Source organism: Macaca nemestrina, chromosome 11 (assembly GCF_043159975.1).
Source record: "Macaca nemestrina isolate mMacNem1 chromosome 11, mMacNem.hap1, whole genome shotgun sequence".
NCBI lineage: Eukaryota > Metazoa > Chordata > Mammalia > Primates > Cercopithecidae > Macaca > Macaca nemestrina.
In genome coordinates this window covers 44,496,606-44,510,309 of record NC_092135.1, presented here as the reverse complement: position 1 = coordinate 44,510,309, position 13,704 = coordinate 44,496,606, and the positions used below count along the sequence as shown (strand labels likewise).

The 13,704-nt window shown below is 37.2% G+C and overlaps 1 long non-coding RNA gene across 1 annotated transcript in view; it reads right to left on the bottom strand.

Annotated features, from left to right (window-relative positions):
• Nucleotides 1–2,915: 2,915 nt before the first annotated feature.
• The window catches only part of LOC105492714 (uncharacterized), a 35,146-nt gene continuing 24,357 nt past the window's right edge, over nt 2,916–13,704 (bottom strand). Inside the window, exon 5 of the long non-coding RNA XR_011609751.1 lies at nt 2,916–3,170. This is a non-coding gene — a long non-coding RNA (uncharacterized lncRNA). The remainder of the gene's footprint in view (nt 3,171–13,704) is intronic.

Below are 13,704 nucleotides of genomic sequence, written 5' to 3'. Positions count from 1 at the left end.
AATGTAGTTGACAAGATTCAACTGTACAAGGAGCTTCATTAAGCCTTACCTTGGGCTTCTGAGGCTTTTTAAAAAATATTTTACATTTTAAAGAGATTATTAAGATTTCCCACATGAAACACAACAACATAATCACCTAAACACTTTTATAATAGGTATGTATTTTGTTACAAACTCCTCTCAAAGTATCTGGTTTGTTAGTCTATAAAATATTGTGCATTATGTCATCCAAAATGCATTATTGTATTGATTTATTTTATATTTACTAATTTATGTGCATTTTAAAATATATTATTAATGTTTTATTTTAGCATACTATTAAGTATCTCATTTATAATAATTAAAAAAGTGTTTAACAAAAAGCAGTAAATAGCATAATTCATTAAAGGGAAATGTTCGATGTTGAATTTTGAAATAACTATCTCTAATTGGAGTATCCCGCTATTTTAAAATAATAGATACCAGTTTTGGATTCAAGAATAAGTAATTTTTTTCAATTAAAAGTAATGGGAAAATTTGTCCTTCTGGTAAATTACCCTCTGAGGAATATTTTCAGTAAGAACTTGTCCACAAAAAGCAAGAGATGCTTGTTTGTAAGGTATCTACCTAATTTATAAGTACAGTAGCTTGACTTTGCCAAATTAAACAAAGAGTCTCAAAATAATTTGGTCTTGTAATTAATTATACAGAAATGCCTATGACAGAGTGGGAGGAAATAAAATAATAAATCAATATTCGGTCTATTGCTGCTTGAGTAGAAGTCAGATTATAATATTGCCAATACCTACTGCTGCATTGGCAGAGAATTCTCATCTTGTAGGCAGCTATGGTGATTGGTAATACCTGCCCAGAATTCTGTGTTGAGAAGTTGCCACAGAAGTAGACCCAAAAACAAATAGCTTATTTGGCAGATGAATTAGGAAAGGGAACGGAGGTAAGCAAATAAGGGCTCAGTTAATGTGAACTTATTACTCTGGACAATTGGGGCTCAATCCCACTAGAGACCCTTTAAAACATTGTAAAGAATACAACTCAGACAAGTTGCTGTCAGAGGTGAAGAGTCTGGATAGTAATACCAGCCTTCATCACTCAGTGTGGAGGGGTGGTCTCTCTGGCATGCTCTTGAGATTGTCACACATTGGCACTCTGGCCTACTCTGTGCTCTGGTCAAACAATCTTCTTAGAAACAGGCGCTTGACACAGAAACCTCTGACAAATACTGGAACTAACCACAGAAGTGCCATCTGACCTCCAAAGTGGGCCAGGGAAATGTGGACAAGCACAAACACTATGCAGCACTCCAAAAAGATTCGTAAGTCAAATCTAGACTTAATGAGGGAAAGTCTGTCAACAGATATTGCAGGTGTGTTTGGCAGCATTTGCCATTCCTTAGTTTATTATAAACCCCATGAATACAATTTAGGAAAACTAAACCTTCTCAGATTTCTGTAGTATGTTTGTTTCCTCTGCATGGTTGATAGATGTAAAAAGAAGTACAGAAGCGCCATTGCCTTACCATAGTGTCTTTACTTAGCAGTATCACTGGAAACATATAGAAATGACTTGCACAATAGAGAATGCCAACAATGTTCCAATTGTTTGATGATGCTATTTGGGACGGTGAAGGCTGAGTTCTCGGATTTAATTTGGTAAAAGTAATTTTGTCTAAGGTGGTTGTCACAATACTGCATATATTAGAAATCTTGTCATTACATTCCCTAAATTAGGCCTTTTTAAAAAGACGTATTTAATACTCTTAGCTGTGAAGGCAACAACGTCTAACAAGAAATCTGTCTACTGACGTTTGTAATTTGTAACAGTATCCCTGTACAGAGCAGTGTATTAACAATCCCAGATAGTATTAATTACTCCTTTCAGTTTAAGAAGAAAATGAGAAGTGCTTAATAATCAATCTCAAGTTTATTGGGAACTAAATTCCATTGGAGGTGAGAGGCAGTTTTGCAATAAGAATGCCAGAGGAACACATTCAGCGTCCGAGAGCATTGTTGAAATCAAAATCATTAGATAACAAGTAACGTATGTGTACTTAGCCAACTAGATGACTAACTGGCTGAATTCAGCTTAAAAAAAGAAAAAATCCCATACCTGTCAATAGTTATCACCACTAAAATAGGACATATAGTGAAGAAAAAAAAAGCTTTAGCTTTCTGTCCAGTCAAATCTAAGTGTATCACACTCAATTTTTCTTCCTTAGTAATCTAAATAATTTCCCACCTTGCTCATGATGAATGTCTTGCCAGCTCCTACTCAGTTCCTCCACTTTACATGACCTAATTAAAGAAAACATTTCATGATTGCCTATTTTTTCTCATGCATGACAACCTATTATTTTTCCTACCACCTGATTAGGGCTTTATTATCCTTGGATTTAGATTGATTTGCTGAGCACTTTAATAAAGCACTACTTAGTTTGATTTAAAGGACTACAGGTTTCCTTCATTCATACAATTATTCTTATAACCATCATACATTCTAAGTACTCTACAGTCCCTCCAAAAAGCAGTTTTAGATTGCCACCAAACAAGGTTATAAAATAAGAATCACAGGTGACATTCCTGTTGAATATGGGAATGTGAGTTCCATTGTGGGCAGTCATGAGAGGACATTTTGCAATATAATTTGTCAAGGGTGATAAATCTATTTCATCATATCTGTCAGGGATGGCTCCTGTGTATTAAAACTACTATAAAGTTTGCTCAAGATAAACCAAAAGTTTCATATGATTAAATAATCATAAATTTATGATGACAAATTACATTTACTGTGTTATCTACAACCCGAGCCAAAATTAGATAGGGTTCAAATGGATGATGATGCATTTTGATTTCATATCTAGTGAATTTTTATTAAATAAATGAGATGTGCAACATTTATAAAACTGTCTTTTATTTTGAACCTTTTACTAGAAAGTTGTATCTTGTCAAAAATAAAGGGGCACACATATACACATTGAATTACTAATTAAATGAGTTGCTGGTAGAAAAGTAAAGAAAGTTATTTAAATATTAACTGGAGAACACATGGTGCTTGGTAAACGCTGAGCCATCACAGATGAGAAGAAATTCCAGTCCTAAGAAAGAAGCATAAGTCTCACCCTGCAGTGGTGAAAGACAGGTGGTGTTCAGTGGTAGATAGCCCAGTGAGTCCCACTGGAGTCCAGGGATTAAAGAAATATTGACAGAAGCTTCAGTTATACATAATCTAATCAGACATTCAATCCATTATTTATTTATTTATTAAGTGCATGCTATGTGCAAGGTTTAGAACAAAATTCTTCCCATGATTTTAAAGAATCTCAAGGGATTTGAATGCTCATTGGGGTGACTGAGTTCATCTGTTAAAAAGAATTTAAAGGGTCCAAGTTTGGAATATGCCTATTGGTTTTCAGATACCTTAATAATACCAACTCTTTGATTTTAGGATTCTTATCTGAGGGAAATCAAAGAATGAGGATGTAAGGTGGCATTTGGTCAAATGGGAATTTCTGTGACTTTCAACATCACTCACAAATACACACACACATTGTTCATACTCTTGTTAGAATTGAGAGTTGTTCCAATGTGGTAGCATTTGTTCATCACATCAGGACATTTCTTAAAGTTTACTTATTTTGATTGAGAAAAATGGTATATATATTTATGAAATAAAACATGTTTTGAAATATGTATAGAAATGGCTTACATCAAACTAATTAACATATACATTATCTCATATACATCATTTTTTGTGGTGAGAACAAAATGTCCTCAGTGATTTTTAAGACTAAATATATTATAATTAACTACCGTCTCTTGAATTTATTCCTCCTATTGAACTGAAATTTTGTGTATGTTAACCAATGTCCCCTGACACACCAACAGTCCCTGGAAACTACCACTCTACTCTCTGCTTCTATCAGTTGTACTTTTTTAGATTTCGCATATAAGTGAGATAATGGGATATGTATCTTTCTGTGACTGGCTTAATTCACTTAACATAATGTCCTCCAGGTTCATTTATGCTGTCACAAATGACAATATTTCCTTCATTTTAAGGCTGACTAGTATTCCATTGTGGATATACGCCACATTTTCTTTATCCATTTATCCATTGATAGCCACTTAGGTTGATTGCATATCTTGGCTATTATAAATAATGTTGCAATGAATGTGGGAGTGCAGATATCTTTGACGTTGTGATGTCATATTCTTTGATTATGTGATTGCAGTGGGATTGCTGGGTCATTAGGCAGTGCTATTTTTAATTTTATGAGGAACCTTCACATTGTTTCCATAATGGCTGTACTAATTTACATTCCTGCCAATAGTGTACAAAGGTTCCCTTTCTCTACATCCTTGCCATCACTTGTTACTTTCATCTTTTATATTTTTATTTTTATTTCTTTTTTTAAATTTTACTTCAAGTTCTGGAATACATGTGCAGAATGTGCAGATTTGTTACATAGGTATACATGTGCCATGATGGTTTGCTGCACCCATCAACCCATCATCTACATTAGGTATTTCTACTAATACTATCCCTTGCCTAGCCCCCTACCCTCCCACAGGCCCCAGTGTGTGATGTTCCCCTCCCTGTGTTCATGTGTTCTTATTGTTCAACTCCCACTTATGAGTGAGAACATGTGGTGTTTGGTTTTCTGTTCCTGTGTTAGTTTGCTGATAATGATAGCTTCCAGCTTCATCCATGTCCCTGCAAAGGACATGAACTCATCCTTTTTTATGGCTGCATAGTATTCCATGGTGTATATGTGCCACGTTTTCTTTATCCAGTCTATCATTGATGGACATTTGGGTTGGTTCCAAGTCTTTGCTATTGAGAACAGTGCTTTAATAAACATACGTGTGCATGTGTCTTTATAGCAAAATGATTTATAATCCTTTGAGTATATACCCAGTAATGGGATTGCTGGGTCAAATGGTATTTCTGGTTCTAGATCCTTGAGGAATCACCACACTGTCTTCCAAAATGGTTGAACTAATTTACACTCCCACCAAAAGTGTAAAAGCATTCCTATTTCTCCACATCCTCTCCAGCATCTGTTGTTTCCTGAATTTTTAATGATCATCATTCTAACTGGTGTGAGATGGTATCTCATTGTGGTTTTGATTTGCATTTCTCTAATGACCAGGGATGATGAGCTTCTTTTCATATGTTTGCTGGCACATAAATGTCTTTTTTTTTAGAAGTGTCTATTTATATCCTTTGCCCACTTTTTGATGGGGTTGTTTGTATTTTTCTTGTAAATTTGTTCAGTTCTTTGTAGATTCTGGATATCAGCTCTTTGTCAGCTGGATAGATTGCAAAAATTTTCTCCCATTCTGTAGGTTGCCTTTCCACTCTGATGATAGTTTCTTTTGCTGTGCAGAAGCACTTTAGTTTAATTAGATCCTGTTTGTCAATTTTGGCTATTGTTGCCATTGCTTTTAGTGTTTTAGTCATGAAGACTTTGCCCATGCCTATGTCCTGAATGGTATTGCCTAGGCTTTCTTCTACCGTTTTTATGATTTTAGGTGGAACATTTAAATCTTTAATCCATCTTGAGTTAATTTTTGTATATGGTGTAAGGAAGGGGTCAAGTTTCTGTTTTCTGCATATGGCTAGCCAGTTTCCCAACACCATTTATTAAATAGGGAATCTTTTCCCCATTGTTTGTTCTTGTCAGGTTTGTCAAAGATCAGATGATTGTAGATGTGTGGTATTATTCTGAGGCCTCTATTCCATTCCATTGGTTTAGATATCTGTTTTAGTGCCAGGATCAAGCTGTTTTGGTTACTGTAGCCTTGTAGTATAGTTTGAAGTCAGGTAGTGTGATGCCTCCAGCTTTGTTCCTTTTGCTTAGGATTGTCTTGGCAATAAGGGTTCTTTTTTGGTTCCATATGAAATTTAAAGTAGCTTTTTTTCTAATTCTGTGAAGAAAGTCAATGGTAGCTTGATGGGGATAGCATTGAATGTATAAATTACTTTGGGCAGTATGGTCATTTTCACGATATTGATTCTTCTTATACATGAGCATGGAATGTTTTTCCATTTGTGTCCTCTCTTATTTCCTTGAGCAGTGGTTTGTAGTTCTCCTTGAAGAGGTCCTTCACATCCCTTGTAAGTTGGATTCCTAGGTATTTTATTCTCTTTGAAGCGATTGTGAATGGGATTTCACTCATGATTTCACTCTCTATTTGTCTGTTATTGGTGTATAGGAATGCTTCTGATATTTGTACATTGATTTTGAATCCTGAGAATTTATTGAAATTGCTTATCAGCTTCAGGAGATTTAGGGCTGAGATGATGGGGTTTTCTAAATATACAATCATGTCATCGCAAACAGAGAAAATTTGACTTCCTCTCTTCTTATCTGAATACTCCTTCTTTCTTTCTCTTGCCTGATTGCCCTGGCCAGAACTTCCAATAATGTGTTGAATAGGAGTGGTGAGAGAGGGCATCCTTGTCTTGTGCTGGTTTTCAAAAGGAATGCTTCCAGCTTTTGCCCATTTTGTATGATATTGGCTTTATGTTTGTCATATGTAGCTCTTATTATTTTGAGATACAATCCACCAATACCTAGTTTATTGAGAGGTTTTAGCATGAAGGGCTGTTGAATTCTGTCAAAGGCCTTTTCTGCATCTGTTGAGATAATCATGTGGTTTTTGTCTTTGGTTCTGTTTATGTGATGGATTATGTTTATTGATTTGCGTATGTTGAACCAGCCTTACATCCCAGGGATAAAGCTGGCTTGATCATGGTGGTTAAGCTTTTTGATGTGCTGCTGGATTTGGTTTCCAGTATTTTATTGAGGATTTTTAGATTGATGTTCGTAAGGGATATTGACCTTAAATTGTCTTTTTTGTTGCATCTCTGCCATGTTTTGGTATCAGGATGATGCCGACCTCATAAAATGTGTTAGGGAGGAGTTCCTCTTTTTCTGTCATTTGTAATAGTTTAATAAGGAATGGTACCAGCTCCTCTTTATACCTCTTGAATAATTCGACTGTGAATCCATCTGCTCCTGGGCTTTTTTTTTGGTTTGTAGGGTATCAATTACTGCCTCAATTTCAGAACTTGTTATTGGTCTATTCAGGGATTTGACTTCTTTCTGGTTTAGTCTTGGGAGCGTGTATATGTCTAGGAATTGATCCATTTCTTTTAGATTTTTTAGTTTTTTTTTGCATAGAGGTGTTTATAGTATTCAATGTTGGCAGTTTGTATTTATGTGGGATCAGTGGTGATATCCCCTTTATCATTTTTTATCATGTCTATTTGATTCTTCTCTCATTTCTTCTTTATTAGTCTTACTAGCAGTCTATCTATTTTGTTAATTTTTCTAAAACCAGCTCCTGGATTCACTAATTTTTTGAAGAGTTTTTCATGTGTCTATCTCCTTCAGTTCTACTCTGATCTTAGTTATTTCTTGTCTTCTGCTAGCTTTTGGATTTGTTTGCTCTTGCTTCTCTAGTCTTTTAATTGTGATGTTAGATTTTATTTTAGATCTTTCCCACTTTCTCCTGTGGGAATTTAGTGCTATAAATTTCCCTCTAAACACTGCTTTAGCTGTGCCCCAGAGATTCTGGTACGTTTTGTCTTGGTTCTCATTGGTTTTAAAGAACTAATTTATTTCTACCTTCATGTTGTTATTTACCTGGTACTCATTCAGGTGCAGGTTGTTCAGTTTCCATGTAGTTGTGTGGTTTTTAGTGACTTTCTTAATCCTAAATTCTAATCTGATTGCACTGTGGTCTGAGAGACTGTTTGCTATGATTTCCATTCTTTTGTATTCGCTGAGGAGTGTTTTACTTCCAGTTATGTGGTCAATTTTAGAAAAAGTGCGATGTGGTACTGCAAAGAATATATATCCTATTGATTTGAGGTGGAGAGTTCTGTAGATGTCTATTAGGTCTGCTTGGTCCAGAGCTGAGTTCAAGTCCTGAATATCCTTGTTAATTTTCTGTCTCGTTGATCTAATATTGACAGTGGGGTGTTAAATTCTCCCAATATTACTGTGTGGGAGTCTAAGTCTGTTTGTAGGTCTTCACAAACTTGCTTTATGATTCTGGGTGCTCCTGTATTGGGTACATATATAGTTAGTATAGTTAGCTTTTCTTGTTGCATTAATCCCTTTACCATTATATAATGCCCTTCTTTGTCTTTTTTGATCTTTGTTGGTTTAAAGTCTGTTTTATCAGAGACTAGGATTGAAACCCTTGCTTTTTTTTTTTTTTTTTGCTTGGTAAATCTTCCTCCATCCCTTTATTTTGAGCCTATATGTGTCTTTGCATGTGAGATGGGTCTCCTGAATACAGCACACTGATGGGTTTTGACTCTTTATCCAATTTGCCAGTCTGTGTCTTTTAATTGGGACATTTAGCCTATTTACATTTAAGGTTAATGTTATTATGTGTGAATTTGATCCTGTCATTATGATGCTAGCTGGTTATTTTGCCCATTAGTTGATGCAGCTTCTTCATAGTGTCAATGGTCTTTACATTTTGGTATGTTTTTGCAGTGGCTGGTACCGGTTTTTCCTTCCCATATTTAGTGCTTCCTTCAGTAGCTCTTGTAAGGCAGGCCTGATGGTGACAAAATCTCTCAGCATTTGCTTGTGTGTAAAGGATTTTATTTCTCCTTCACTTATGAAGCTTAGTTTGGCTGGATATGAAATTCTGGGTTGAAAATTCTTTTCTTTAAGAATGCTGAATATTGGCCCCCACTGTCTTCTGCCTGTGGGGTTTCTGCTGAGAGATCTGCTGTTAGTCTGATGGGCTTCCCTTTGTGGGTAACCCCACCGTTCTTTTTGGCTGCCCTTAACATTTTTTCCTTCATTTCAACCTCGGTGAGTCTGATGATTATGTGTCTTTGGGTTGCTCTTCTCAAGGAGTATCTTTGTGGTGTTTTCTGTATTTCCTGAATTTGAATGTTGGCCTGTCTTGCTCAGTTGGAGAAGTCCTCCTGGATAATATCCTGAAGAGCATTTTCCACTTGGTTCCATTCTCCCCATCACTTTCAGGTACACCAGTCAAACATAGGTTTGTTCTTTTCACATAGTCTCATATTTCTTGGAGGCTGTGTTCATTCCTTTTCATTCTTTCTTCTCTAATCTTGTCTTCACGCTTTATTTCATTAAGTTGATCTTCGATCTCTTATGGCCTTTATTCCACTTGATTGATTTGGCTATTGATACTTATGTATGCTTCACAAAGTTCTCCTGCTGTGTTTTTCAGCTCTCTCAGGTCATTTATGTTCTTCTCTAAAGTGCTTATTCCAGTTTGCCATTCTCTGACCTTTTTTCAAGGTTCTTAGCTTCTTTGCATTGGATTACAACATGCTCCTTTAGCTTGGAAGAGTCTGTTATTACCCACCTTCGGAAGCCTACTTCTCTCAGTTCATCAAACTCATTCTCCGTCCAGTTTTGTTCTCTTGCTGGCGCAGAGTTGTGATCCTTCGGAGGAGAAGAGGTGCTCTGGTTTTTGGAATTTTCAGACTTTTTGCAATGGTTTTTCCTCATCTTCATGGATTTATCTACCTTTGGTCTTTCATGTTGGTGACCTTCAGATGGAGTTTCTGTGTGACATCCTTTTTGTTGATGTTAATGCTATTCCTTTCTGTTTGTTAGTTTTCCTTCAGTCAGGCCCCTCTGCTTCAGATCTGCTGGAGTTTGCTAGGGGTCCACTCCAGACCTGTTTACCTGGGTATCAGCAGCATAGGCTGCAGAACAGCGAAGATTTCTGTCTGTTCCTTCCTTTGGAAGCTTTGTCCCAGAGGGGCACCTGCCATATGCCAGCCAGAGCTCTCCTGTATGAGGTGTCTGTCAGCCCCTACTGGGAAGTGTCTCCTAGCCAGAAGCCACGGGGGTCAGGGACCCACTTGAGTAGGCAGTCTGTCCCTTAGCAGAGCTTGAGTGCTGTGCTGGGTGATCTGCTGCTTTCTTCAGAGCTAGCAGGCAGGAACGTTTAAGTTTGCTGAAGCTGTGCCCACCGCCACCCCTTCCCCCAGGTGCTCTGTCCCAGGGAGATGGGAGTTTTATCTATAAACCCCTGACTGGGGCTGCTGCTTTTCTTTCAGAGACACTGCCCAGAGAGGAGGAATGTAGAGAGGAAGTCTGATTACACTGTGAGGGGAAAACCACCTACTCAGTAGTCAATAATGGTGGACGCCCCTCCCCCCACCAAGCTCAAGTGTCCCAAGTCGACTTCAGACTGCTGTGCTGGCAGTGATAATTTTAAGCCAATAGATCTTAGCTTGCTGGGCTCTGTGGGGGTGGGATCCGCTGAGCTAGACCACTTGGCTCCCTGGCTTCAGCCCCCTTTCCAGGGTAGTAAGTGGTTTTTTTTCTTGCTGGTGTTCCAGGTGCTACTGGGATATGAAAAAGGAACTCCTGCAGCTAGCTTGGTGTCTGCTCAAATGGCCGTCCAGTTTTGTGCTTGAAACCCAGGGCCCTGGTGATGTAGGCACCTGAGGGAATCTCCTGGTCTTCAGGTTGTGAAGACCATGGGAAAAGCATAGTATCTGGGCCAGAGTGCACCATTCCTCATGGCACAGTCCCTCACGGCTTCCCTTGGCTAGAGGAGGGAGGTCAATGACCCCTTGTGCTTCCCAGGTGAGGCATCGCCCCACCCTGCTTTGGCTTGCCCTCCGTGGGCTGCACCCACTGTCTAACCAGGCCCAATGATATGAGCCTGGTACGTCAGCTGGAAATGCAGAAATCATGCACCTTCTTCATTGGTCTTGCTGGGAGCTGCAGACCAGAGCTGTTCCTATTTTGCCACCTTGCCAGCCACCAGCTTTTGTCTTTCTATAACAGCCATTGTAAGAGGTGTGAGGTGATATAGTGTTTTGTTTTGTTTTCATTTCCCAAATGATTAGTGACATTGAACATTTTTTGCCTATCTTTAAATCACATTATTTGTTGCTACTCAGTTGTTTGAATTTCTTATATATTTTAGATAGTAACCCTTTATCAGATGTATACTTTGCACAAGTTTTCTCTCATCTTGTGTTGTCTCTCCACTCTGTTGATTATTTTCCTTGCTGGGCAGAAGTTTGTCATGACATTTTTAAATACATGGTTTTTCCAACCCCTGCTTCAGATATGCAATTGAGGTCTATCTCCTGGAGACCCATATGCAACAACCAGTCCTATACTAATCAGTATATGGAAATCCAGGTGTCCAGTAGGATAACTGGACAACTGATTTTTAATTTGGTCAGTAAGATAATTCCATGCAAACATTTACCTATCTGAATAAGAGACAGAAAGAAGAATGTTGTGAAGAGTTTGATTTCCATAGATAGGTCCCTGAGAATGCTGGCAATAAGAGCTGTTTCTATTTCCAATCCTTTGCTCCTTGACCTGTGTGTTCTAGTCACTGATTGTTGGCTATTGGTTAAGTGTATATACCTTATTTTAGTGGATGGCCACTCAACCTTGAAGGTGGTGTTCTTGAGCTGGTACCTTAGCTCACCTCTCAACAAGCAATTTTCCCATTATATCAGGGCAGCTGCGTACACAGAACAATAAGTTTCATGATTATTATGTTATAATATGGTTTCGTGGTTATGGGAGTCCCACAGTGATATATGTGACACCATGACAATGGATTGGGCCCTTGAATGGTGCTGGCAGAGACATTTGAGCAGGGAAGACTGAACCTTAAACAGGCCACTCAAAGAAAAAAGAACCCCAAATGAATTAAATATAAAGAGATCTTGACCAGATGCGGTGGCTCACTCCTGTAATCCCAGCACTTTGGGAGGCCAAGATGGGTGGATCACGAGGTCAGGAGATTGAGACCATTCTGGCTAACATGGTGAAACCCCGTCTCTACTGAAAACACACAAAAAAATTGGCCGAGTATGGGCGTGGGTGCCTGTAGTCCCAGCTACTTGGGAGGCTGAGGCAGGAGAATGGCGTGAACCTGGGAGGCAGAGCTTGCAGTGAGCTGAGATCGTGCCACTGCACTCCAGCCTGGGTGACACAGCGAGACTCTGTCTCAAAAAAAAAAAAAAAAAAAAAAAAAAAAAGGGATCTTTATCCAGACACATTATAATCAAATTCTCAAAATTCAAAAGAGAATTTTGTAATAACAAAGGAAAAGCAACTTGTCACATACAAGGAAATTTTTATAAGACTATCAGTAACTTTCTCAACAGGAACCTTGTAGGCCAGGAGAGAGTAGGGTAATATATTCAAAGTACTGACAGCAAAAAAAAAAAAAAAAAAAAAAACTGCTAAGCAACAAGAATATTATACCTGGCAAGACTGTCCTACAGAAATTAAGGAAAGATAAGGGCTTCCTCAGATGCACAACAGCTGTGGGAGTTCATTGCCACTAGTCCTGCCTTACAAAAAATGCTAAAGAAATTTCTTCAATTGAAATAAAAAGATGCTAAGAACATGAAAACCTATAAATTCAGTGTACAGGTAAAAATATGGAGAAATTCAGAATATTCTAATTTTTAATTCCAACAAGACAGTTAAAAGGTAAAAGTATATGAATAAAGTGGAGCCACATGATTTGGTAATGAACACTCAAGATTTGGTAATGGATGTAAGTTGTGGCATGAGTAATGTAAAATGTGGGGAGAAAGGAAATTGAAATGTAGTTTTTAAAAATTTGGTTGAAGTTAAGTGGTTATCAGCTAAAAAACAGACTGTTATAAATATAGTAAACTCTATGTAAGCCTCACAGTAACCACAAAGAAAAAACCTGTAATAGATACACAAAAGATAAAGAAAAAGGAATTAAAGCATATGACTACAAAAGTTATTAAAACACAAAGGAAGAAGACAGGAAGAGTTAAAGGAAATATAAAGCAGGTAACAACAAAATAACTATAGTAAGTCCTTATCTATCAGTAATTACTTTAAATGTCAATAAATTATCTTCTCCAATCAAACAACACAGAGTGGTTGAATAGATAAAGAAACAATTTCTAACTATATGCTGCCTCAAGGAACTTTCTTTAGCTTTAAGCACACACATAGGCAGAAAGTGAATTGTGATGATTGGAAAAGATGCTTGATATAATTTCAGTCTTCTTAGATTTGCTAAGACTTGTTTTGTAGCCTAACACATAATCTGTTCTGAAGAAAGTGGTTGAGAAAAAAGTATATTCTGCTGCTGTTTGATGGAATGTTCTAGATCCTTTTAGTATATAGCATTGTTCAAATGACAAATATGTGGATATACACAACATGCTCTTGAAAAACCAATGTGTCAAAGAAAAAATCAAAAAAGAAATTTTAAAAAACAGTGTCAGTTAAACAAAAATGGAAATACAGCATACCAAAATTTATGGGATGCAGCAAAGCAGTTCTAGAAAGGAAGTTTATGTCAACAAATGCCTATCAAAGGAGAAGAAAGATCTTAAATAGCTTAATGTTATGCCACAACGAACTAGAAAAGTAACAAACTAAGTCTATCGTTAATAGAAGAAAGACATTAATAAATATCAGAGCAGAGACAATGAAATAGAGATTAGAATATCAAGAGAAAATATCAACAAAATGAAGAGTTGTGTTTTTTTGAAAAGATAAACAAAATCAAGAACCTTTAGCTAGACTAAAAAAAACAGAGAAAGACTCAAAGAAATAAAATTAGGAAAAAAAGGGGAAACATTACAACTGATACCACAGAAATACAAATAATTATATAAGACTACTATAAATAATTATTTACCAAGAAATTGGATAAC